This window comes from Coturnix japonica, chromosome 9, assembly GCF_001577835.2.
Source record: "Coturnix japonica isolate 7356 chromosome 9, Coturnix japonica 2.1, whole genome shotgun sequence".
NCBI classification, from domain to species: domain Eukaryota; kingdom Metazoa; phylum Chordata; class Aves; order Galliformes; family Phasianidae; genus Coturnix; species Coturnix japonica.
In genome coordinates, this window is record NC_029524.1 from 14,793,896 (window position 1) to 14,820,364 (window position 26,469).

The following is a 26,469-nucleotide window of genomic DNA, read 5'->3' on the forward strand; positions in this document are numbered from 1 at the left end:
ATGCTTTTTGAGCACAGATTGCACTTAGTAGCCGTGCAGAGCTTAACACATTACTTGTTTCCAACTTCAGCACAAACCGACCACATTAAACCCAATTGTTTCAGAAGAACCAGCAGATTTAAGCACGTTTGTGGCTTAGTCACACAGTAGTACACTCACAGCAACGCTGAACAAACCAACTAACCTCCCACAAAACAGACCTTCATTACACACCCATCCCCCTCCTCAAGCAGATATGTATTTCCTGTTCCCCAGAAAACAAACAATCTGCATTTCTGAAAGTACTTTGAAAATGAAAACAACATTAAAAGTAAAAAAAACTTACCTGGAAGAAGCAGCAACTGCTGACCACCGAGCAGACCCACAAAGGAAGGCCAGCAGCACACAGGTGGCACAACTTATCCACTAATTACAGCCACAGCTGGGCCCTACTGAGTCAATTAAGCAGCTTTTGCACTGCAGAAAAGGTTACCTATGTGTGGCCTTGGGTGATACACCAAGTAAGGCAGTAAGGCCTCAAAGTCTGAAACCAGAACACATGCTATACCTTGTGCACAAAGTGTTCACGCTCATCATTAGAAGTAACAGGACCATAATGCATATCACCCAATGAACTAGTTAATTAGTAGTAATCTTAAATTCACCTTGATTGTGGGCAACTTCAGTGCTACAGCAGGCAGCCAGGGTGGGTCAGGTTGTGATCACATCAGGGGCTGTGTCCCAGCTGGCTGTTGTTATGGAGTCATAGAGGTTGGGAGGGATCCCTGGAGATCACTGTTGCATCTTCTTTGGAACCTGCCACCATGTGAGGCAAAGGGCAGCCCCAAGCACTGCCTCCCCACTCCTCATAGAAAACCCCAAAAAACACTATTTGCAAAATGCTGGTTTACTTAAATATATATATATACATATAGTCCATTGTGGTTGAAGCAGGGGCATACATTTCAGTATCCCACTCCACCTGATGGTGACCTCTGTAAATGAGGTGGCATAAAGACCGAAATGGCTGCAGATGTTGGCCCATGCAGCCATTGGTGTTATACAGGTTCTGAGAAGCTGAGGCTGCCTTTCAATGTCAGTCTCTGTGTAAAGTTAAACAGTAAGTGCCAGTATACAACACGCAATAAAACCAGGGGCTGTGTGGCAGAGACCTCTCCTGTGCAGCAAATAGCACTGCCTGGCATAGCTCAGACACTGGGAGAGTTGCACAGAGGTGCTTATATCAACTCCTGTTTAAAAATTCAAGGCTGATTTGGGCCACATTTGCCCATTCTGTGAGGATTTCAGGCTTTATTTTCAACTGTACACCAACACATGAGGAGTTTTAGCGGAGCAGCACCATAAAGCCGCATGGATCTGAGGGCTCTGCCAAGCGTGACATCAAATCTTCCAAAGAGTGAGGTTAGATAAAGCACCAGATAGCAGCAAATTCTTGATTGAAATAAAACACCAAACATTTCTCCTTGGCTGGCAACAGGTGAGTTCACAGGAAACGTTTCCTTATCCACAGAAGTTTCTTTTATAGCCAACGCGCAGGTTTCCCTGCCTCCCAAGAAAACTCTGTCTCGCAAAATGTTTATAATGTTATCAGCTTAGAAAAAAATAACACTATTTTTAACTGATGGGAAAGGAGCCCGTTGGCTCTAAAGTTTCCATCCCTGAGTCGGGCGCTCAGTGCTGTTTGGGGTCTTTGTTCGGGGTAAATCAGCCATCAAAAATCGAGCCCTGCCGCTCCTCGCATGTGCTGGGCGGGATGACTGGAGGGATCCTGCGGCCCAGGCACTAATTACCTGTCCAGACACCTCGGGAGATCCTGCAAGCAGCTGGCAGGGGAGAGACCTGTCTGGGGTCTCTCCCATCCCCCCAGCATCCCCTATGGCCATTGCAGCCACTACCAAAATGTATTTACATGGATGGGAGCCACTTCATTCCAACAGGGAAATGGGCAGCTTTGGTTTTCCCTCCTTCCTTGACTACTCCAATGGTGCATTTACATGCTGGGTGGATAATGTCCCAGAGTGGTTTTATGGATGCTAAAGGTGGGAGAAGCACTGGCAAACCCAGACCCATGTCAGAGCATCTCTCATTGCACAGAATCACAGAATATCCCAAGCTGGAAGAAACCCCTGGGTTGATTTTGCTGAGGACTCACATTCATTGATGGCTGAACTCCAGTGCTCCTCAACTGTAGGCTGAGGGGAGATGAGGGCATCCCCTCAGCACTGAAATGGGAGCATTTATCCCAAAGCAGCACACAATAATTATACTGCCCCAGAGAGCTTTGTTTCTCTTTTTTATACCCTCTCAATAGTAATAATGATATAGATTTTCTTTGAAAAAAGAGCAGAGGGAAAACTGCTCCATAAGCATGTTCTCCAGCACTGCAGGGTGGGTCTGGGGGTCCCTGAGCACCCTGGAACAAAGAGGGGTTCCCCAAAGCAGCACCCAGGGCATTGGGCTCACTGCACTGTGGGGTCAGCAGCTGAGAGGGAGAAAGAAAAAAAAACAGGAATAAAAAATAGCAAAGCAGGAAAAATAATAATAATAAAAAAGCTTAAATTTTTGCAAGAGAAAACAATTCTCCTGCCGGCAGAGGTAAATAAAATAACAGCAGTGGGGTGATTTGCAACCATGTAACGGGCTTTTGTCTGCCCCTATTTCTCTCTGCCTTGAGGGTTTCTGTGTTCCCTCGCCGCAGGATCCCAATGTTTCTCCCTCCGGTACAAAGGCGGAGGGCTGCAGCCCCTCCCCTGGCTGCTCGCCCCCAATCTGCCCACGCTGCGGCTCCGGGGGGTGCAGGGCTCCGCAATTTAGGATTCCTGTTGGATTTTCAAGAGCACCGCTCTAGGACTTGCCAGGTTTAAAAACACATTTACTCATCTTTTTAACTCTTTTTTTCCTCTCAGATTTTACACGAAGCCCATCGGGCATTTTGCTCCCTGCAGGAAAGTTAGAGGTATTTATGAGTCTAATTAGAGGCATTTATAAGAGTGATTAGTGTGCAGCATCAGCTGCTGGTGGCTGCGTGTGTGTTCACACATGGATGCAACGCCGTACTTCACAATTTGTTCCTGCGCCTGAAAGCTGTGAAATGCCCCAAATTCCCCCAGGCAGGCGCTGTGCAGGGCTGTGCATTGTGTTGTGCTTTGTGCTGGGATGGAGCAGCACGTGGCTGAGCAAAACCAAATACATTTCTTTAAGAAGAAAAAGGATACGTGTGCTGAAAGGCAGTGTTTGAGTCCCTGGGACAAAGGCTGACATGGCCTCACTCGGGCCTCACAATTACCCATCACACAGGTGCAACACCCTACTTCCCTTCTTTTGCTGCTCACCATCCTCACTTCCAGGGCCATAGGTCTGCAGCGCAGCAATCCCTCATCCACTCTTGTCCCATATGTGGCAGTGGCACATCACAGGAGGTGCTTTGGGGACCAAACTCATCTAAAAATGAACTCAAGCACAATGCTGTGTACTGGGGCTGGGTGCACAGAAGTCCCGGAGTGAGGGATGCTCTGGGGCCAGACGTTCTACAGCCACTGAACATTCTCCAGAGCACAGTGAGTCCCAGAGTGCACGGACAAGACACTGAGCCATGCACGAATGTTCGCAAGGACAGGGTCTCAGCACCATGCACCCTCGGCCCTGCGGACACCTGCTCATGTCCTTGTGTCTCCCCAAACACAGTGACAGCCCCCAGGGGGCCAAGAGCTCTCTAAGGCCTCTGGACAGCTTGGGTCCCTCCATCCACGTTTATTTTGGCAGCCATCATATAAACAAAGAAGGAAGGTGAGCCCTGCTGCCTCCACACACTTAGAGAAGCTTGTAGCTTGGCTTGGGGAAAGTAGGGAGAAAAGAAGGGAATATTTTAATAATAGGTTTATTGTAGGAAATTGAGGTCTGTTCCCTGTCACAAAAGCTGATTTCCCAGCGGTGTGTATAGCAGCGGGTCATGCAGTTACACTGCACTATAACCCAGCAGCCCACACCAGCAGCGAGCAGCAGCCCCGGAGCGCCCAGGACACAAAGCTCCACCTCAGCAGAAGGAAGGCCATGGTCAAAACTCCCTCCCAGGGCCACACCACAGCAGTGCATGCAGTGCTGCCAGGTAGACTGCACCAGCAGGACTGTCTCATCTCTGACGATTTCTTTAGGGTGTGTTCGTTGGGTTTTTTTCCACACAAGAGGGTTTTAGCCCAAAATCAAGCTTGTAAAACTCTCTTTATCCAAACCTCTGTACACAGATTTTTGCAGTCTATGAAGGAAACTTTGCCACAAAAAAAATCATTCATTCTTCATTTTAATCTTTGCTGGAGACTCCTCTTGAAGGCTCCCTTTAAGCACAGTGCTCCTCCTGCCCAGGCTCCTCTCCATGTTACCATGTCCCGTAGATGCAGCTACTGCCTGGAATACGTGGTACCTCGGGGCTTTGGCAGAAAAAGAAATACCTCAAAGACAAAACATTGATTTCAGCCAGCTGCACTGAGGTTAATGAACAAACTGACACGTTGGAGAAGTAAGAATATTGATCCCACTTTCCTTAACCAGCCAAGTAACGTGGGGGCAGGCACCAAAATCATAACTAGAAACATACAGATGTCATTAAAACACACAAAAAACATCACATACATATTTTAATTTTATCTGGTCAGAACTTCTGTCTGGAGAGATACAATGAATATAGGTGGCACTGTTACTGTGTAAACATCTTCCTTCAAATCACTGATATGTCAGTGTTGATTTTAAAACACAGCTGTATACACTTCTTTTTAAGTAGAAAAAGAGCAAATAGTTATAGAAAGTAAAATTCATTTGAGAGAAGTCCTGAAATGAACTGAAAAAGGACAAAACCATATGAGAGAATACATCTGGAAGAATGGCATTTTTGTTTGCTTAACAGTAATCAAATTTTCCTAGCAGGGAAGCTGGATGGGAACTCCCTGTACCATCCTTCATTAGTTTCAATTAGTAGTTTATTTGCCATTAGTTAATGTATGACACTACCGGGTCTTTTTACAACCAGCCAGCACAAGTTGAGAAGAAAGTATATTAAATACCAGAAGGAAAATGAGATGATATAAAACAGCCCCTGATCCTGCTAACCCCTGCTCCTCGGAGCAATCCCCTTTCTTTCCTACTTACTGCACAGTGCAAGAGCCTCAGGATTAAGTCAGATCTTTGAACCATAATTCCATTTATTTGGAGAGGCAAATGTGCCTTTCGTTCAACTTAAACATTTCCTTTTAAAAGAGGCTGTCAAATCTGAAAGCACATTAAATTCACATTTAGAACAAACTTTGTTCTCCTTGCATGGTTCCAGGGCTGTGGGTATGGCACAGAATACAGACGCGCTGCTGCCTGAGGCCTCAGGTGCTGGATGGACACTGCGGGAAGTGCCTCACGCTGCCCCTTCGCCACCAGAGCCGCTCCTGTAGGTGAAGGAGGCAGAACAGAAGGTGATACTGTTCAAACATCTATCGTATAACATTGGGCACACCATCAACAGCAAAAGACAAGTAACACATAGCCCCTCTTTCACACATATTAGTGAACAACAGGTCACAACACCTTATGTTATTTGCAAGCCTGAGTTCTGACTTTCTGGTCTATTTCTCATCCTATTTCTAGGACAGTTTTTGTAATGGTTTGGATCCAGCTGATGGATGAGTATCACTCATTCACCCTTTCTAAAAGAAAAACAGGTTGAGGCATTTAATTATTCAGCATTAGACATCTTTGACCCCAAAATAATTAGATTGCCTTGTAGATCACTATGGCATATTTTGCCTCAGTTTACTATGAAATATTTCATTTCCCCCAGTTTCATCTGGTTAGGTACAAAAACTTTAGGGCTTCTCAGCTATTTCCACTGTCCCAAGTGTAAGAACAAAATTGGGTTACTCATGTTTAACTCTGTCCAACAATGGTTAGACTATGAAAATATAAGAGCAGTAACAGATTCCCAAACTCACAAAGCATCAGTTTCTAATGATTCAGGGTATTTGTGCAGGAAGGCTATTTATTATTTTTAGATTGCCCCACTGTTTGTCCCATGGGAAAATCAAAATGCCAAATGACTTTGTCAAAAATACCAAAATGCTACAAGCAGAACTTGTAGGGCTGGGCCTCATGCTGGCCCTGTGCAGCTTGGCAGGTAAGCAACCATTTTCAGTCCTTTCACTACCTAAATCTTCGCTAGAATGGGTTTGTGTCCAGGTCTAGCACAGGACTTAGCCAGGTCTGACTGGGGGATTCATGCCTCCACCCACTAGGTACTGTGGCCAAAGGACAGCTCAGGGAGGCATCTCTCATTGAAGGGTTAAGTCTTAGACAAAGCCTGGCTCAGGTCTCCAGGTCAGGGAAGAGAAAGCAAGCGGATCTCCTGCACTGAAGTGGAAAACTTCATGTCTGACACTTTGCCTGTCTATATAAAGAGTACTTGCAGTTTGGCCCAAGCCTTGAGTTGCTGTTTAAGTATCTCTTGTCTATAGAAATGTTAGGAGACAGTCCAAGCACCATCACAGCCTGGCACATCACTGAAAAAGCAGTCACTGTGATCCTGCAAGGGTATAATGGTCCTTCTGAGCAGCATCAATCCAAAATTAATTTCCCGTTCTCGTGACAGTACGAGCTTTAACATAAAGGTTTGGTCTATGAGAGCAGCTCTGAAACACATGCAGTGATTTTAATTTCTAGTTTGAAATGTCCTATGGGCACTCAGGTCTGAGGCTGAGCACCAGCACAGCCACAGCTGTAAATCCACGGTTACAATTAGTAACTACTGAGGTTCAAACAGGTGCAATGAGTTACATTATAATTGAGTGACATTTTGATGAACATATTTACAAGTTGTTTCCAATGCAAGGCAATGTAGAAATATGTAAATACTCACAGAAACTTGTGGAAAAACAGGAGAGTTCAAGCCAAATAATTTTTCAGTTGTAATCAATTTGAGGTTTGTAGTGTTTGTTTGTGTTTTTTGAGGGAAGTTCCTGAATATCCCACCAGGCTCTAACATTTGGAATATGCTGTCCCTCCTGCATGCCTCATACACGTATAGGTCAGCCACGTGCCTCGTGCTCAGCCTGCAGCCCATGTGATGCTTTGTTTACCCACTGCACAAGCAGATACATACAGCAGCCATTCCATGGCAGAACTTGCCTCGAGTCCACCACTTTGCTGCGCTGGAGTCTGCAAACACTGGGTGGCTGAGTTCCCCTCCTCCTCCCGGTTCAGCAGCATCCACGTTTGTTGTTCGGAGTGAAACTATTCCAGATTCTGGAGAGCAGAAACGCAGGGAGAGACACCGAGGGCACGAGCACATTATCAGAAAGAATTTGAGTGCTCCCAGCAGCCCAGCAGCAAATTAGAAAGTTTTGGCTCCCAAGAATGAGTTGTGTTGTTTGTTCCTGCACACTGCAGCTGCTCTTTCCCTCTCTTCCCCAACCCCCTCCGTTGGGTGGTTTATTACACACAAGCCACTAATGAATGGGAGCCGCTGTTTTACAGTACACCACACTTACAGGACTTATCTCTAGGCCCACCACAGATTTCACTGATCAACAGCAGGGCACCACCATCATAATTCTTCCTAGAAACAGGAGGATAAAAAGGGGTTTGTTGGAGGTTGGCTGTGTCTGCAGAGAATCCTGCCTGCGGGGCCTGCTGATGCCATCGCTTGCTGCTATGGTCTCTGGCCTAATAAGGTACAGAAACAAAGATTGTTCACTTGTTCAAGAACACTAAAGCACCCGAGTGACGGAGAGTGGAGGCAGTGGGGCACACATCCAAGTGGGATTAAGGCCACAAGTGCAACTTCGCAGGGCTGGCTGGGTGGCAGGGGGATATCTGCCTCTGAAAAAAGCAACCCAGTTCAAACATAATTTATAATGTGTCACTCAGTCAGAGGTGGCTGTCATTAAGAGTTAAACGTCGCATTGTGTTCAACTCATTCCGATAAGAATTCTCTAAGCTGCTTATATGTTATCATAACTCATGAGGAACTGCAGCAAGGGCAGGGAAGGGGGAAGCTTTGGGGACAGAATGGGATCCCATGGGGTGAAGGGACAGGGGAGCATCACTGGATGGCCGCCATTTTAATGTGGTGTGCCAAATGCTTTGGTGCAATGCTGGACAGCCACCATTTAAGTGTGGTGCGCCCATACACTGCAGAAGCACTGCCATACACCCACAGTTTTGCTGTGGTGTACTCACAAGTTGCAAGGCAGTGCAGGACAGACACTATTTTGGTGTGGAGTGCCACACACTGAGGAACAGCACAGGATGGACGCCATTTTGGTGTGGAGTGCCACACACTGAGGGACAGCACAGGATGGACGCCATTTTGGTGTTGAGTTCCACACAATACAGGACAGTGCTGGACAGCCACAATTCTGTTGTGGAGTGCCCTTAAGATGCAGAATAGTGCAGGATGGACACCATTTTGGTGTGGTAGGGTGTGCCCACATGCTGTGGGGCAGTACCAGGCGGACGCCATTTTGGTGTGATGAGGAGCAGTGTGCCCACACACCACCAGGCCCAATGTGGCACAAAAAGTGCAGGCCATTCTACTGGGAATGCATCGTTATTACCTCAGCTGCTGGCTGGCCTGGCAGCACTGAAGTGAAGGTTTTTTCTCTGGCCAAAGGAAATCCAGCAGGAGGCCAACTTTCCCCAACAGTTTTTATGCTGCCTTGCCTTAGATGTTGAGAGAAAATCCTATGCGGTAAAAGGACAATAGCCACACGAGATTGTCCGTTGTCACAGCTCTCTCCATAGCAGCTCACTGACCTAGCACAACATCCAACCCAATTCCCCGCTGGGAGAGGTGCAACCTGTGCAGAAAGGCCGTTTGTTTATCTGCTAGCTGCGGCTGCCGGATCGCGTTACACCTGCCGGGGCTGCCGGTAACGTGGGAGGTGGATGTTAGCCTGGCACTGTTGCTTTTATAAAGCCTTTAATGTAACAGGCTCTGGCTGTGTTCAGGTGCTCACCCATCAAGTCAAGGCTTAGGGAAGCTTGTGCTGAGACATCCCAGGCTCCCATTTCCTTGTCACTCAACTCAACAACTGCAGTCTGGCTGCGGTAGGTGTAGGAGAAATATTTCCTCCTCATCTCATAGTGAAACAGCCACCCCCATCTTCACAGCCACAGATTTCAGCCTCCCTTGGCCTTTCCAATTGTTTGTTGTGATGACATCTTACACTGAGGTCCTGCAGCATAACTGGCCCTCTGTGCTCAGCCAGGCACCAGAAGATGAGCTACAACTGTGAGAGTATGGTGAGTCATGAAGGACACGCCACTCTCCAGCAGCCCGAGACAGAAGCATGGGAGTGTCAGTGATGAGAGGTCTTGAGCCATGCTTGGTTTCCCAGCCTGCCCCTCAATAGCTTTCAGGTTTGCTCTTGCTGAGGAAGTGCTGAACAACTTCCTTGCTTCCCTGAGGGCTCTTGCTGTGTTATTGCTGCTGGGTCTGGCAGGACACCAGTATCCCCAATTTGTGTGCAACCATTCAGAACCACTCCAAGAGGTATCCAGCTTTCTGGGTACTGCAAGGCAAACATCTTAACAGCTTCAGCTGTCCTCAGACAAGCATAAGCCCTGATGGGTTAATCACAGCAGGCTCTTCGCACGCAGTGGTAACTGCTTTGCTGCTGCTTTATGGATGCCACACTACAGGTGTTGAGCCCAAAGGATCTGCACCTTGCACGTGTAGGTATGGCCTCAGGCCAGCTTGCACTTATGGAGAGGTCCCTGCACCTCTGGCTGAGGTGTTACAGGCTGCCTGGCAGCTGATACTTCTGAAAGCAGGCAGCTTGCTGCAGCTGTCCCTTTCCATGGCAAGCGAAATGAGATCAAACCGCATGCGCCCATTCCTCCCATGCAGCCCAGCACTGTATGGGGCACAAGCACACATGGGAGGTGAACTTACTATACAGATATTGGCAAAGATTTCTTCTAATAAGTTTCTCCTTCTGAAGTCACTCAGGCTCCGTAGAATCTTGCCTGAAAAATTAAAATACAATTTATAAGCCAAAATGGAACTCACTTGTTTATCTTCCCCATCTGTATGGAATGCAATCAGACAGAATAAATAAATACTGAAAAATGCATTTGTTTTAAATGTCTGCGAACAAAGGGTTTGACACATTTGCAGTATGTAATACTGCTTTTAAAATATGATTTTAACAACCTGACACATTCAATTAAATACAGAACACTACTCAAGTTGTATTTGCATTCTGGAAGAGTAGCTCTGAAAGACACTGGAAGTGCAGCAAACATTCTGAAAGAAACTGCTTTAAACAGGGAATGAGATCTCCTTGAAGGGCTGCAACAGGACTGACTTTATAGCATTACTTGTAAAAGCCACAAGCGTCTTATTTTCCCTCGTATGACAGAGCCACTTTGAGGACAGACTGACAGCTTGGTCTGTGCTCCAAGAAACAACGAGAAAAAAGCACTTCTTGGTGTCCTGCTCTACAATGTTTAAAAAATAAATAAATCAATCCTACTGCAGTAAATAGTTGTTAAGCAAACAAATAAACAACACAGAAAGCAGCAATCTCTGATGGGAGAAAACAGAGGCCATTTTCCAGGCAGTGACACTGCCACTTTAACAGTTTCCCACTGTACTTCGGTTTAGCTGCCAGAGAAGCCTTGTTCAGCCTATTTGGGGGCCCCATGAAATGCTGCAAGCGTTACTGAAATGAGCACTTGTCTTTTGTTGTGCTGCATGCTAGCACCATACAGTGCTGAGCTGATAAATCCACTTTTTCTAGCACAAGCATTTTTCAAACAAAACTGCCATGAGACTGATGAGTAATGCCAGCTTGCCAAAAAAAAAAAAAAAAAGAAAAAAAAGAAAAAAAAGAAACCACACCAGCACTGCTGACAATGACAGCTGTTAAATTCACATATTCACAAAACGAGATGGGTTACATAACTGGAAACTACACGAGCAACTAAACAGCAAGAGGAACTGCTAAGCAGGGCGCAACTTGACATCAGGAAGGAGAGCATTACATGTTCCTGTGTGCTCTGCCCACCAGTGAACGCAGACAGCAAAACTTTCAGGCATGAAAAAGTGCTTTGTGAAATTATTGTTATTTTATAGACACTGTGCTGAGCTCCAGTGAAGGTCTGAAACACACACAAGGCAGAGCAGGAAGGCAGACCATCATCCTGTCACCAGATCACCCGCCTTTATTTCAGCTAATCTTAAGCAAAATTGTACAAAACCAAAATAATCTGCACTTCCATTTCGTTTGCATGGCCAACTTCATTCCCATTATATGGTAAGATATACTTTAATTTAGATTATTAATAAAGCTTTTGACCTGGTAGAAATTTAGCACTAACTTGTTTCTGTTATAAGAAGGAAGTGTGTTTGTGTGGCTGTTCTAAACATGAGATGAGCAACTAAACACATACAGTTCCTCATGTTCTACCACATTACCTGTAATAAATGAGGCTAATGCAAGATCAAGATGTGCCGACAAACCAGGAGAAAAAGAAACACCCAACCTAAACAAAAAGAAAAGAAATACAGGAATGAATATTTTCAGAATGATGTCACCTAAACCAGTGTGTAGGTACAGTCTGTGTAGGGGAGTAGTGAAAGCAGAAGCAAAATATTAGATGTGCATTAAGCCACAAGCTGAAACAGTGGTGAACAATGGCCAAGTCTGGTTGCTCTTGGAGCCTTAATGTAAGGAAACATCCTTATAAAAGATGAAACAATAGCAGGTCTATAAATGACAGTCCCGTGGGCAGTGAAGGATTAAGAACTTCCTATAGCTCCTAAAGTATCAACCTACATCGTAACCCTTCTGCAGAGGCTGCCCTAAGTGCTTTCTCTGACTTAGTCTGCCCAGAATAGGGAAAAGCATCAGAATTAGTTTGACTTTTCCTCTGCACACCAGCCACGCAGACACTTTAAACAGAGAGGAGAGGCGAAGAAAAGGAGAGGGAAGCACAGCACTTGTTCGGCACCTCCTGGCAGCACAGATGCCCATTTGCCCTCAGTACTTCCTCCAGTGAGCACAGAGCTTCTCCAGCCCTGCTCTGGGCTGAGCAGCACTTCCCACTCAGCAGCACTGGAAATGTGGTTTTCAGATAGAAACAAGCACCAGCCAGGCTCAGGCTTCAATGTTAATTTATAGCATTTCTTTTCCTCATTTTGTTTTGAAGTGCTTTGTTTTTTGCTGTTTTGTTTTTCTTTTGCTTGCTCGCTTGCCTGAGTGAGAAAGCACGCTCATTTGCCGCACATGTAATTAATCTGAAAACATTTTCTGCTGCCTGATGGACCACAGGCTGAGACACAGTCCTGCAAAGCAGACATCCTCAGACCTTTCAGGCCAGCAGATCACTCTCAGCTCTCAGACTTAAGTGCGGGCTGCCACACACTCTTCTCATCAAAATTTTAATTGAAGACCATGAGCGTTATTATTTAATACAGCTCCACAGACCACCTGCAGCAAACTCACCAAGGCCCCATGGATTAGCAGTGATCCATATGATAGAGGCTGGGAACCACCAGCCCAGAGCCCTTGCTGATTCCGACCGCTCGTCTCTAACGCTGTGTTAAGCCCATTCATGTATATCGTTCTGTTCAAATGAAAGCAGCCTGCACTTCAGAAGGTATTTCATGGAATCAAATGATTGGGAGTGAGAACTTCCCAGATCTGAAGGGGCCAAGGAAGATGAGCAATCCCAGTGCAGCAACCGCCAACGCACACCACATCCCAGCTGTATGAGATGAACGATTAAAAAAAAAAGGCAAAGAGTTACAAAAGATGCAAACCCAGGGGCCTGTATCAGGCAGCATCTGTAGACCTGCAGTTGATTATAAATTGGACAGGATCTGTAACGTTCAACTCAAAAGAATCTGCAGCAAGTAAAAGGTCTTGAGACCCCCTTGTCGCTCCCTCTGCTAATGATTCCTTCTCCCAAGTCTTTTGAGAAAGTCTGGGGGAATTTTGTCCAGTTTCAGTGCAATGGTTGGATCCTCTGCTTTAGATGGTTGGATCATCCAGCCTGCTTGTCCAGTGGAACTGGGACACTGTATGCTCACTTTACAAAGGAGACATGAATATATATTTAAAAAAAAAAAAAAAAAAAAAAGCTGCTAAAAATTCTGCAGTTGCTTTTGACACCACTGAGGATTCACCTTGCAGCTGCTCACAGTTCCTATTTTTAAATGCTTTTTTCTGAAAATCAAGCAAATTCGCTGATGCTGATCCTCATCAAGGACTGTGAGCTCTGCCTGGCCAAGCTTAGTCATAGAGGGCACTTCCCTGAACCAACATGCTTGCTAATGCAAATAAATTGGTTTTAGTACAGTTCTATCAAAAACCAACGGCAACAAACTATGGGCCATAGTGAGGATGGAATTAGAGCGAATCTTGCCACTAATACTGCGTGCGTAGGTCTGGGCCTCACATTATTTAGGGCACAGTTCTGCCCCTTCTATTAGTACCAATTCATATCCTGTTCTTCAGATAACCCCTATGGGCAGATTATGGCAGCCCTAAGAAGCAGAACCTCAGACAACAGGCGGCCCTGGTTCTGGGCTTTGTGCAGAGCCAGGCTTTACCGCAGTCCAAGTGAGAGTCTCTCCCTGTTGCAGTGGATGGCACTGCCTGGCAGGGTGATGCCATTTAGCACGGGGAGCACAGGAAGTCTTTGGGCAGGATTCCCACTGGGATAAGTTTGTGTAATTTTTCCAAGACTGGGAACAAACATTAATGCAATTTTCTTCCTTCAGAGCAGTTTTGAAGTCACTCAGAGTTTGAGAGCATTTTCCTCCTTGGAGACTGGACTTTGCTCCTGCATGCAGTTCCACTTACTCACCTGGTGACTGTGATTGTGGGCACGGTGTGCAGAGCTGGGGGCTTGCAGGGGTGGTAATCAACCAGGACAGCAAATCCTCTTGCTCAGAGGACAAGTTTATAGATTTGTTTTAACAAAATCAGACTTCTGCAGCAGCCTACCCTTCTTCTCACCCCAACAGTTTGTTGCTTAAAATCTTACAGGAAAAATGTAATTTTCTCTATTCTCTTTTAGCAATTTTCTTCTGCAAAAACATGTACACCCAAAGCTGTGGCTTGTCCATTTGAATTACAGATCAGCAAAGGAAGCCTGTGAAACTCTCCTACTTTCATTCCATTCTGAGTGTGACTTAATTTCCCAGTTTAAAAATAAATTTACACCAATTAAGAGCTCCTTGAATATAAAAAGAACGCATGCATTAGAGATATTCCTCCCTAAAATAAACATATTGCTTAATAAACCATTTCCGGGTTCTAGGATATTAAAGCAAAAGTATGCTTCCCAGGAGCCCGTCTCACCACACGTCAGCCACCTTGGTTTATAAGTTAAAAATCAAAATATGAGTTTGGTTTGGAATATATAAAGTGCTCATTTTTCCTGTGTTTGTGCTTGATTTGACAATGTTAGGGAGAAAGAACGGCTCCTAGACAGAACAGTTTATTTGAGGAATGGTTAATGCTAATACAAACTTTCCACTAACGAGGATGTTTAAAATTGTTTTTTAATATGCCTTTAATGACCTCGGCTCCTCATACCTACCTCCTCGCTTCCAAAACTGTTTGCACTGTCCCCAATAACACTCAGCGGAAAGCTGTCGCTCCTGCCTAAATCCTTACTTAGGTTGGATGCTATGCCTCCGTTAGACAGGGTCACGAGGTCACGATCGATTTTGGAGGCCACCTGGAGAGCCCAGGCCGTGAACTGACTCAAAAAATTTATATCAGAGCGGGAGCGGCCCACCTCCCAGCGCTGAGCCCGCGCTACGGCCCGGCCGCGGGACGGAGCCTGCAGCCCCGGCGCGGGGAGAGGCCAGAGTTGTTGACCCCGTGCGCTGACCCCTTCAAACTTCAGGAGAATTTTTGTGGCAGTTACCACGGTGACTGGGCACTCCAAGCTTATCCTTCTTACCACGAGGAAAAAAAAAAAAATTAAGAGGGGGAAAAAAAAAAAGGAACGTTAAAACCTACCTCGTAGAGATGTCTATCAAGAAGCAAACATGTAAATGTTTTAATTGTTTGCTTCTCTACTCGGGCTGCTCTGATTCCAGCTACAGCATCCAAAGCTGATGGCAAGAAATCGGTTTGGCTGAAAACATTTCGGCTTCTGGAAAAACAATGTTCAATTGATTTAGCACTTCTAATATCTGCCTGTGGTCACAAGTGGCACCCTAAAGGACTTACTGAAAAATCACTTTTATTTTTCCTTTCTATCTGTTTCCAAATTATTGCCATTTTTTATCAAATTCAGAACAAACTGAGGAAAGGCTCAGGAAGGGATTCCAGCTTTTCTCCAGTTAAGAACTAACATCCTGATGACAGCACTGAGCATGCAGCAATGTACTGCTGTGGTCTCTTCATAAGAGGCTGCGTAACCCACTTAATGCACCATGAAATATTATTTAACAAGAGCAAAAAAAAAAAGAAAACGAAAAGTTGTGAGACACCATTACTGTTGTTTTTTTCAGGTACTTTGAACATGACCCATTTCACACTTATCAAATGTCCCAGGTAAGTAAGGTCCCGTGATGCTGACAGAAATGCACCAAGGAGTCAGGAAGTGCACTGAGTAAACAAGAAAACAAAGTGCACTCTCTATTCCTAAAACAATAGGGGGAAACTGCTGCTGCTTCACTTCCAAGCAATCTCATACAAGAGATGAAGCTTTTATGCAAATTTTTGGAGTGCTCCTATACTTAAAGAGCACCTTTTGAAAGGGAGCGCAGACCGGCACGCAGTGTTAGTGGGGAAAAACCTGCTTAGGCTTCCGATTGCCAACCTTCCATCAGCATCCCCAGGCCGCTATGGGCTGCCTGCTTCTGGACTACAGCTGAACAGGGGTTGAATGGCCAAAAGTTTCACGTCATCTGGTCTCACACACAGCTTTGGAGTATCTCCGTCTGTTTGAAGAGTTGAATAGAAATATTCAGATGTGTTCAGCCTCTGCTCAGGGCTGAGGTGGTTGAGGGGGCTGCAGATGCGGCTCTGGAACAACACGATCCCTCAGCTCCTGCAGGTGGAAAACAACGCAGGTTTGTGTGTGAGAAGCAAACTGCACAGATCTGTTATTTTGTCACAGATTCATCTTTCATTTCCACTAGAAGGAAGAGAACAAGGAAGGGCAGCACGTGTGCACCAACCAGCATTGAAATAAAAGTGAACACAGAAACTGCAAGGGACTTCTCCTCCACTCAGAACTGGTTAAATTGCTGTGAAACATCATACACCTCAGTGCCAAGTAGATACACAGACGTGGTAATATTATTCAGCAGTTTTGAATTAACCGTGAAAACAATTTCAATTCAAAACACTTAGAGGTTGTTTTCCTGTTATTAGAAAAAGGCAAAACCTCTCCTTAAGCAATGATTTTTTTCATTTGTGCTTTTATTGTGGCTAAACAAGGTGGTTTTGTGTTTTCCCCTTCTTTTTCTGCATGAAATAATCTAAGTTGAAACAATCAGGTGACTGATTAATAGGCCAGTGGGAAGAACAGAAGTGTCTGTTACATTTTATTTTTTGCACTCTTTTTCAACAGCCCTGTATATACAAGCATGTGCTTTTCAATTAGATAGCATGATTTATGAAGTCATGCTCAGGGCTCGCCAGGTTGTTGACTCAGATTAGAGCTATGATGCCAGCTCACTCCCTGGTGACAAACACTGACTGTCCTTCCCGCAGCCAGGCACCCCTGGCAGCCTTATTAAAAGACCTTGTGGTTGGCAGAGTGCTGAGCAGGAAATGAGGTCCCCTCCGGTTTGGGACGGAGATGACTGGAGTTACAGAAAGCTGGAAAGCAAAACCAGGACCTCCTGAGTCACAGCCTTCCAGCTCCCAGGACCCCGCAGTTCCTGGTGCACCTGCACCTCCCCCCTGTGTGCCCTCTGTCTCTCCAGGAGCCCCCCAGGAGTTTTGGGTCCAGCTGAGGCCAGGGAGCAATTCCACGTGGGAGAGCAGAAATGAGGGCACAGCTGCCCCCGTTGTCCCCCCATGTCCCAGCCTGGCCTCACAGCTCAGCACCCTCCAAGAGGACACTTCCCTGCCCAGTCCCAGCTGGAAGTTTTTGGCACATCCCAGGGTGTTTTGCTAGCTGTGTTACAACAAGGCATTTATCTCAGCCTGTGGCTTGGGGATCTTTTGTGTGGCCTACTCTCTTCTAGGAATTCCGTGTATAAATCACTGGAAAGCAGGAAATCTGTAAGCCCTGGTGGGAAGCTCATGCTAGGTTTGGCACAGACAGACCAGAGAGTATCTCGTCCTGTAGGTGATGCAGCAAGTCAACACCCGCACCTGAAATGGGGGAACCCAACCCCTGTTCCAAGGGTTTCTAAGCCAGCATCAGGACCCTGGAAATCAGTTAGAAACTTGCAGGATTTATGAGAAAGGACTCCCTGATGCTCCCTGTATAACACTTTCAGTTTGAATTTCCCCTGTGCAATAGAAACAATAATATTTAGACCATTTGGGGCTGAGATTATTGCTCTAATAAATTGTTTTGGTTTTTTGTTTGTTTGTTTGTTTGTTTTTTATTGCTTCATTGTGGCAAATAAGCCCCCGATTGATTTTTCTCCTAATCAGCATGGAGAATGCATTTCGCTGTAATTAAATCCTGTGTAACTGGGCACTCTGTGTTCGCTTGTCTCCGAGCTTGCCGTGCTATGAGATACAGCACATCAAACACCGCACTGTACGCGATAGGCACCCTGCCAGCCCAGCAGCGATTATGCGAGCTCGCCTTCCGTGTGCTTACAAATGAGTGGAGCTGGAGCACGTATGGAGCAGCGCGCATCGCTTGGGAGACGTAGAAAAGTTATTAGGGTAGGAAGACGACCAGAGGGGAGGCTCATCCCTCTTCCTCTCCCATCCCAGCCCGTCCCGCAACACCGAGCCCTGGCTCCGGGCTTCAGTCGGAGGCCTCAAAGTGGGGAGCGAGCGGCGGCTGCGGGCGGGGGGCAGCGGGGGCGGCTCTCGGCCCCGCAGCGCTCTGGGGGGCTCCGGCTGCATCCTGCCCGCTCAGCGTGCTGCTGCCCGTCGCCCCCCGGCCGCGGGGAAGCAGCCCGGCGGATAATTACCCCTCGCTGCAATCCGCAGAGCTGGCCTAATCCGAAAGCTCAAGTGCCCGTAAGTAAAACTTCAGGAAAAGTTATTGAAACTGACAAATACAGGGTGACAAATAATCAATAAAAGCCCAGTCCGACATCCTTTATTGTTTCCAAGCACTAACAGCAAGTAATGAAACCTCGGCGAAGACGGGGGGTGGGGTGGGGAGGGAGAGACAGAACCCGGAGCTGGGCTGACGCTTGGACAGCCCCCAGCAGATCCAGCACGGAGGGATCCCAAAGAAGGGACGAGGGGGGAGAAAGGGGGGGAGAGCAAAGTGTCCCCCGTTAACCAAAAGGCGCCGGGATGAGCTCGGAGCGGTCCCGGCCCGGCAGTGCCACCGCTCCGTGCGCGCACCCGAGCGGGTCCCCGAGAGCCGGGATCCGCTCTCGGCAGTAAATAACAGGAGCGGGGGCACAACGCGCTGCCGCTCATTAACATCTCGGCCCCGGGTTTGCAACGCCGCAGTTTCTAAAGTTTGAGAGGAAGACGCCGGGCAAGATAAATCTGTGCTGTCGTTTCTCTCCCTTTCTGTCTCTCCGAATTAAGTTCTGATCTATCAGTTTAAACAGCGGCCAGAAAGTTGATTCGCTTTCTGTTAGGATTTCGGGTTCAACTGGGGGCTCCTCCCGTGGCTTTAAGCTTTTGAGCTGTGTAAATGAACGGCAGTGTCACATAATCGATAGGAAAAACTCAGCTGTCACAGATCCGAAAGCAGCCTCCTGCCGCAGCAATAACGTGATTTGGCATTTCAAAGTTTGGGAACGTGCTGGCTGTGCGCGGGGATGACGCGCAGAGAGAGGCGGGGGGGGGGGCACACCGACCCCAGCTCCGCCAGCACAACCCTCGCCTTCCCCCTCTCCTCCCCTTCCCCCCCCCAACACACACATACTCTCTCTCCCGCACTGCTGGAGAAGTTTCTCAACTTTGTCGTTAGGGTGGGGGGGGGTGACCCAGAACAAATCCCGGTGTCATCGTGGCCTCTCCAAAGCACCCGTGTCGTCCTCCCCCCAGAAGCTTCCCTCCCTACCCCCCGGCCTCCAGGACGTGCCCATCTGGAGCACGCACCGTGAGAGCAACTGTGACCATCAGTCACTAAAAGCCACACGCTCCAGTGGGCCGGGGATAAAGCGAAGGCCTGGTGACGCCTGGTTAAACCACTGACGCTCCTGCCAGTTCTGGAAAGGGTTTGGGGAGGGGGGGGTGGTGAGGGGTTCGGGCAAGCCCCTCCCAGCAACCCCAACTTTGGAGAGATGGAGCTGGAGCTGTGCGGGGCAATCAGTGTCACGGGGCAGAGAAGGCAGTGCCGAGCTGAGGGACCATGCAGCTGATTTCCAGGGGACACTCGGCAGAGCCCCCTCCAGCCCTGGGCACCCAATAAAAACAGGGACTGCAGAAACAGGGCAGCTGCATAGGCACAGATATTCCACTAAAACCTTTCCTTTTTTTGATGGGAAGGACCAACCTGTGGGCATGGGATGCAGAGCTGGGGGGTAACCCTGCTCACAGTCACTGTCCCTGTTTGGCTGTGCACACATGAGAAAACAACACAGGCAGCACGCAGCTCACACGCACTCAGGAAGGGGAAGGCTTCAGCTTCAAATTAGGAAGCTCTCTCAGATGAGTGATAAGTTCTCTTTGGTCAGACAGCAGTGTTTGATCATATCTTTGTGTTTTTGTGCCCACCACAAAGGGACCTGCAGGCTGAATCAAGAAACAGGATTTCAGATCCTTTGATTTGACACAGGGAAACTGTTGCGTTTGTAATATTATAACACTGTAAAGGGAAAAAATGAAACCTCTGTAGCTGAGACAAGAAGTGTGCTTAAGTACCACTACATTTCAATCCCCATTTGGATATAATTTAAGTCTCCTCTGGCTTACAGTAATATACTCTCCAACCTTGAGGCTATCCAAAAGGAGGGATTTAATGAGGCCGAGTTTATACACGTATATAATTTAGAGGTTTCACTGTAGCTGTAAGATCACAATTGGTACATGTGTAGTGCAAAGGAGCTGAAATCCCATCCAGGGACCAAGTTGCTTATTTCTGAAGGAGCTGTCATTTCCAGCAGGGGGGACACAATGAGAAGGCCAGGAGCGATGGAGCTCTGATCTCCACCAAGGAGAGATAACCACCTGATTAAAATGGGCCTCTTGTTCCCCCGTCACTCGATCGTCGTGTGAACTTCCCTTATTTACAATTATAGGCAATGAGAGAGTTACTCAGACTGCAGTGCACCTATAGCTTGGGGTTTATCTCTCCCTTTGTTATCAGGACCAGCTCTTGGGCAGCTTTGTGGACCGCTCACAACACAGGAGCACAGAAGTGCTCTGAAGAATGGAGGTGATCTGTACATTCAGGGCCACACATGTGACCACCACACATACAGTCCCACTGGGATCCGAGCAATGGGGCTGGGCCCAGGCAGAGCCCAACCAAACCAGGCTGCTCACAGCCCTCAAACATGTGTATGTACCACCAGAAAGCAAAGGGTCATCACACTGAAATGCCATATCATGCTCAGTACCTCCTCATTTTGGATCAGCCTGAAGCACAGGCGAGGACCAACAGCCCTGGGCAGTGACAAACATCTCTGCTGAGATGCGCTTCACTTCCTTCTCCATCTTAATATTAAATGGCACAGTGTTTGCCAGATTATTATCCCACTATTGCTTGTGCATTTGTCTCTTATGTCTAGTGTCTGTCATTACACAAAGCATTTTGAAGAGCTAATTTCAAAAGACAGAAAGTCTACACTTACTATAAGTCATTAAATTAGCATGACAGGCATAAAGTTCCTAGGTTATAATTTGGTTATGGATCTGAAATCTCTCCTGCTCTCTCTTTCCACTTGAAGGATGAAGGCTGTGGTGAAGCACGGACACCAGTGAGGACAACTGAGCCACAGTGTGCAAATGGGGAACAGCAGAGAGGTTCAGGGTCCTTGGCATGGCAGTGGGTGAAAGAAAAGTCTCTCGTTTCCCAGCAGCCAGAGAAAGGACTGATCTGATGGTTTCCTGGCACAACAGGTGGGAACACAACATAAATCCATCCTGATGAATTTCACATTCATTAACAGGTTGCTTGAAGAGCAGGCAGCGCTCTTGCTTTTGAGATGCAACTAAATGCTGAGATGGGAAGATGCGCTATTAAAGCAGCCATTGGCTGCTTGTGCTTAAGCTGCGATGCATTCCATTAATTTGAATTGCTTCTTCATTCTGGAAGAAAGCTGAGGAAGGGTGGGAGAGAAGAGAGGTACTTCTACCATCCCCATGTGCACCTGCACAGCCTGAGCACACCAACCTCAGAGGCTGCAGGAAATACTGCCAGAACCACGAGTGCACACAATGCAGCCATAAGGGAGCACCCAGCTCCTCCAGGCTGCACAGGCATCTCCAGGACGTGTTGCACTTCGACAACAAGAAAATGAGAGAGCAGCCAGGGCATTCCAACCCGGTGCTGGCAGGAAACACTGCCCTGGTGGTAATTTAGGTAGAAAATCTGCTGTCAACATTTTTTCCCCACCAGGACCATCACAGTGTGTCCGTGTGGGCTGATTTGTTTACTTTCAACCAGGCACACTGTGTGTCTTGGAATCCCTACATTTACCTTTTCTTCTTTAAGAACTTTAATTACCGTCACTGACCTGTTGGGCCTACCTACAGTATCGATGTCCTTTTTACATCGTCGCCATCCCTTGCTCTGCGTGTTTCTGCCATTTAACACTTGCTACCTTTGCCACTGGAGTCCTAGAGTGACCCCCATGGGTATCTTTGAAAGAAAGCCCCTCTGCATTCCTGCACTGTCTCCTTACCCAAGTAATAGCAAAGGGACCATTCAGACACACGGACCACACTGAAGCATTAATTAGGCTGATGAAATCCATAGAAATGTATGGATTCAGCATAATCGAGTTTCTTCTGCTGACTATAGTTAAGGAATACGTGAGCAGCTGGGAGAATAGAAAGTACTGTTAGGGTGAAGTCATGCATGTAATTGAGTATATTTAACATAACCATTTTAATGATCGGTGATTAAAAGTGCATCTACTTAAATTGTATACCTCTGCAATTTGTCCATATCAACTTTAGAGCAGACACAAAGGAAAGGTCGTCATATAAATTTATAAACAAGATCCCTCTGGGCTGCCCTGGGCTGTGCAGGGCCGTGGCTGCGTGGCGAAGGGCCCAACGCGATGCACATTGTGAGCCCCTGCCTCGGCCCCGTCCTCTCGCAGGCACTCACGGCTCTGCAAGTGCATCAGCACCGAGTTTTCTTTTCATCCGTAACTGTTTACAACAATCAGATCTCTCGGGGAAAAAACAAAATCCCCGGGTTTCTTCACGTATTTGAGGAGTACCATTCCCTCACTTGGCAACACTAGGGGTATGTGTGTACACGGGTATGTTTCAATAAAACCTCACCAAATCGCTGCCCAGCAAAGAAGTGATGGAGATCGATGCTTCCCCACACTGAGCAGAGGGGCTGTTCGTGCAGTGCGGGCGAGGTCGTCCCGCAGACCCCAACCATGGGAACGCGGGGAGTCGGTCCCCCCGGGCCCACGCGCTGGGATGGCCGGGTGCCTCTCTCGTCTATTCAGCCTGCCCGGGCTGGTCGTGGCGAATAAATAGAGTCATTGTGGAGCCCATCCACAAACCGACCCGGCTCCCTCCCCCATCCCCTCTCACCCTCCCCCCGGCCCTTTATGCCCAAGCGCACACGAATCCGCAACCGCTTTGCTCCGAGCGGAGCCCAAACTTTTCTCCCCATCACTGCGCGGCGCCGGTGGGAAAGGTTTCCCCGCGTCTGTGCGGGACGTGAGGCGGTGCGGGGCGGGGGCAGCCCGGGGCAGGACACGTCCCGCCGCAGATAACGGTTCCCGGCAGCCAGATGCACTCAGCAGCCCCGGACAGGGGGCAGAGCTTCACTTAAGCCGACGGTGGCGAACCGAAGGCGCGGCTGTGCCCCGCTCCGAGCGGCGCCGGGAGGGGAAGCGCGTTCGGGGCCGGAGCTGGGTATGCGGGAGAACTCGCTGCCTTGAAAGCGTATTTTTCTTCCAGCGATGGTGGCACTTAAATGATAATGTGGGCAATGAAACCGGGGAGATTTATATCTTTTGGAAAGTAGGACGAGCCAGATGGTAATAGCGTCATTAACAAACAAACTTCGGATCCGCAAGTGAAGCTTGAAATTGGGAAAGAGATCTGGAGAACAAAAGGAGCTGCTGTTGAGGGGGGGGAGAAAAGAGTCCTTCTTCTGCCGGAGCACATTCTGGAGGGGCTGCTCCTGCCCGGCGCGAGATAATAAACGACGGCCTTTTCCTCCCCTGTTGCGACTGAGAAAGGACAGAGAAAACTTTTGCAATAGGCAAATGTGGCATTTATTTATGTGTAACCCTTTGTAGTCTCAAGTGTCCCAAATGGGCCTTTAATTCAGAGCCCCGGTTTGATACGGGAGGGATTGGTTCTCCCGAGTTTATTTTATAGAAACAAAGCGCCGCTTGTGGAAGCGGAAGGGCCAAAAGTTCAGTCATCATTTCTTCAAAAATTCGTAGTAACGAATAAATATGAAAGGTTAAACGCTGCGTGCAGGGACAGCAGAAACGGCTGCGGGATTCAGCGCGTCCCCTCTCCGCGATTCGTCCCTTGTGCCCCTCACCCCCGGCCGCTGTTTGCTGGGAGCAGGGGGGGGGGCAGGCAGAAGCGGACCCTCCTTCGGTTTCTCTCCCCCGACTCAGCCCCCGGCACGCGTTTCGGGGAGGGGGGGGGTGGGGGGGACACCGCAGATCGGGGCGGTCGCCTCCCAAAGCCGCAGCGATGCAGATGTGCGGAGGGCTTTAGAAGATCCCCGCGAGCATCGCCCTTCCCGAGTAAAGTTGGTGGTGATTAAATGATTAATGATTTAAAAGATGCCTGTTAACAGCCCTGAGTTGAGAGACGCGGACCCACGCTCTAAAGTGAAATCTAACGTGATTTTTTTCTATGTGCTGGAGATCTTTAAAAGCCCCGAGGACTTACCCTTAAGGCATTATTCAAAGAAAAAAAACTGAGACTGGCGGTTCGTCACAGGCAATTGTAAAGGGTTTCAAAGGACCGATCAAACGAGTTGGAGAGTAATCTACATTAAAGTCCGGATGGCAGTGTTACAACATGCACCTGCAGGGTATTTGCTATCCGTGCCCCTTACAGAGCTACAAATCACCATTAAAGAAAGCTGCTTAAGCTTCCTCCTCGCTTCTAGAAAGACTTACTCGGGCTCCTTCACTTTGATATTTATACATCTTGTTACAGATAAGTGCGGGGCTCTGGGCTCCCTTCCCCCTTCCCCACTGTCCCAGTACCCCCGCCCCGGGCTCCGGCAATAGGGGCGCATCCCACGGCAGCCACGCGTGGCGGCGTCCCCGTCCCCCCACGCACCCTCCCCCTCCCTGCGGGAAGCAGCGCCCCGCGAGGAGCCGCGGAGGACCGAAGTTGGAAGGGGGGACTTTTTTTTTTTTTTCTTTATTTATTTTCTTTATTTTGTTCCCACCCGCCGGCTCGGCTCTCCCAGGCGGCCGCTGTCACCGGGGAGACCGGGGCAGCCCCGGCCGCATCGGCACGCTGCCTGGCCCGGAGGATTTTCTCACAGTTGCGGGAGGTGCAGACATGGAAATGAGCTCATTACGGGGAGGAGTGGCGGCAGCTGAAGCCTTCCCCGCCCCCGGCCCGGCTCGGCCCGGCCCGACCCGGCCCAGTGCAGCCGGGGGACTCGGGGGCGGCTCCGTCCTGTTGGTGTCATTCGGGGAAGTTTCACCCACGGCCGCTCTGAGCCCAGCAGCGGGAGCCCTTAACCCCTGGCACGCCGCTGCCACCCGGGAGAGCCCCGCCGACCACCCCCCCCGGCCCCGCGACCCCCACCTGCTCCCACGGCAGCACCCGGCGGATGCGCTGCTGCCCGCGCCAGGTGATGACAAAGTTGCCAACTAAATCAACAAGCCTGGAAAAGTAAAACTAAACAAACAACTAAATTAAAAATAATAATAATAAAAAACCAAGATTTCCCCTCCAAAGGTCAACAGGCATCGAGGAGCCCCTTCCCCGGGCTGCAGGCAGGGATTATGAGTCCCATTCATTGCATTCGTTGCGGGGAATCTCAGCGATCTGTGTTTCACCACTTGCCTCGAGTGGGTTCTCGCAACCACACAAACCCGAACCGCCCCGGGCAGGATACGGGACTGTGAGCCCGCGTTCCTGGGACTGGAAATGGGAGCTCCGGACACGGCGGTGGGAGCGCACGGGAGGGCGCTGCAGATGGGAATGAGCCGCAGCTTTCCGGCCTCTTCGTGTCAATACAAAAAAAAAGAAAAAAAAAGAGAGAGAGAAAATCTGCCGTATTTGTATCTGTGCCCCATCTCCTGACAGCTCTGCTTGCGCGGAGGGCCGACACACATCGCCCTAATCTCCCGCTGACGGTGCCCCGCGCGCATCAAAGCGCGCATTGTTCGGCGCCCGGGGGGGCAACGGGACGGGGCAGGGGCTCGGCACCGCTGCCAGCTCCCCTCGGCCAAAGTTTTCCAGATCACTCTTCCCAGCAGAACGGCCCCCTAAGAAGCGGGTGGGGCGGTAGGGAGAGGGCTCCGCCGCGCAGGGCTCGTCCCAGCCTTAAGCGCGAGAGAAAATTTCGCGCAGCGCCCAAAGCGCGCAGCCCGGCGCTTTCGGAGGGGATCGGGGCTAGGCGCAGAGCCGCGCAAGAAACAGCGCAACTTCCCCTCGGAGTCGTCCCGCGGGGTCTCCGATTCCCCCCCGGAGAAGGGGCACCGCGAGGGTTTGGGCCGGTGTTGGGGGGACGCCAAGCAGAGGGGCCCCGCAGAGCAGCGGGTGCAGCCCCCAGCGGGATTCCGGGGGGGTGGGTGTGATTCCGGGGGGGCCGTCCCATCGCACATCCCCGGGCCGGACAGGCCCCGCCGTATTCCCTGCGCAACTCGCAGCCTCCTCCAAACTGTTGCAAACTCAGCCCCGGGCACGTCCGAGAGGCTGGCAGGAGGGTGACAAGACACCATCCCCCCCCCCCTGCCCGCGACCCCCTCCCCTTCGCCGAGCCGAAAAACGCCCGCAGCTGCCCGGGGGGGCACGGGGCGAGTAGGGAGCGCTCCTCGGGCCAGGCGCTAATTTGGAGCTCGGAGGCTGCCAGCTGAGGGCTGGGTAGCAACCAGGGGAGAGAGGGTATTGCTGCGGGAAGATTTAGGTTGTTGCTAGGATGTGAGAACAAAAAATCTTCAATAAGTCGGGGAGGGGGGAGGACGGGGCAGTGGGGGAGGAAGGGGGGTTACAAGGTTTGTCACAG

The 26,469-nt window shown here is 49.0% G+C and overlaps 2 long non-coding RNA genes across 17 annotated transcripts in view; both read right to left on the bottom strand.

Moving 5' to 3' along the window:
• Positions 1–2,496, bottom strand: part of LOC107318136 — a 103,237-nt gene extending 100,741 nt beyond the window's left edge. For both annotated transcript variants that reach the window (XR_004308304.1, XR_004308305.1), the window contains exon 1: positions 645–2,496. This is a non-coding gene — a long non-coding RNA (uncharacterized LOC107318136). The remainder of the gene's footprint in view (positions 1–644) is intronic.
• Positions 2,497–3,861: 1,365 nt separating this feature from the next.
• Positions 3,862–26,469, bottom strand: part of LOC107318221 — a 228,497-nt gene continuing 205,889 nt past the window's right edge. For 7 of the 15 annotated variants that reach the window (XR_004308314.1, XR_004308317.1, XR_004308312.1 and 4 more), the window contains 5 exons: positions 15,826–16,056; positions 15,018–15,153; positions 11,456–11,523; positions 7,133–10,002; positions 3,862–5,426 (listed from right to left, as the gene is read on the bottom strand). This is a non-coding gene — a long non-coding RNA (uncharacterized LOC107318221). Of the gene's footprint in view, positions 5,427–7,132; positions 10,003–11,455; positions 11,524–12,485; positions 12,748–15,017; positions 15,154–15,753; positions 16,057–26,469 lie in introns of all 15 variants that reach the window. The other 8 variants (XR_004308325.1, XR_004308318.1, XR_004308321.1 and 5 more) reach the window with 8 other exon arrangements.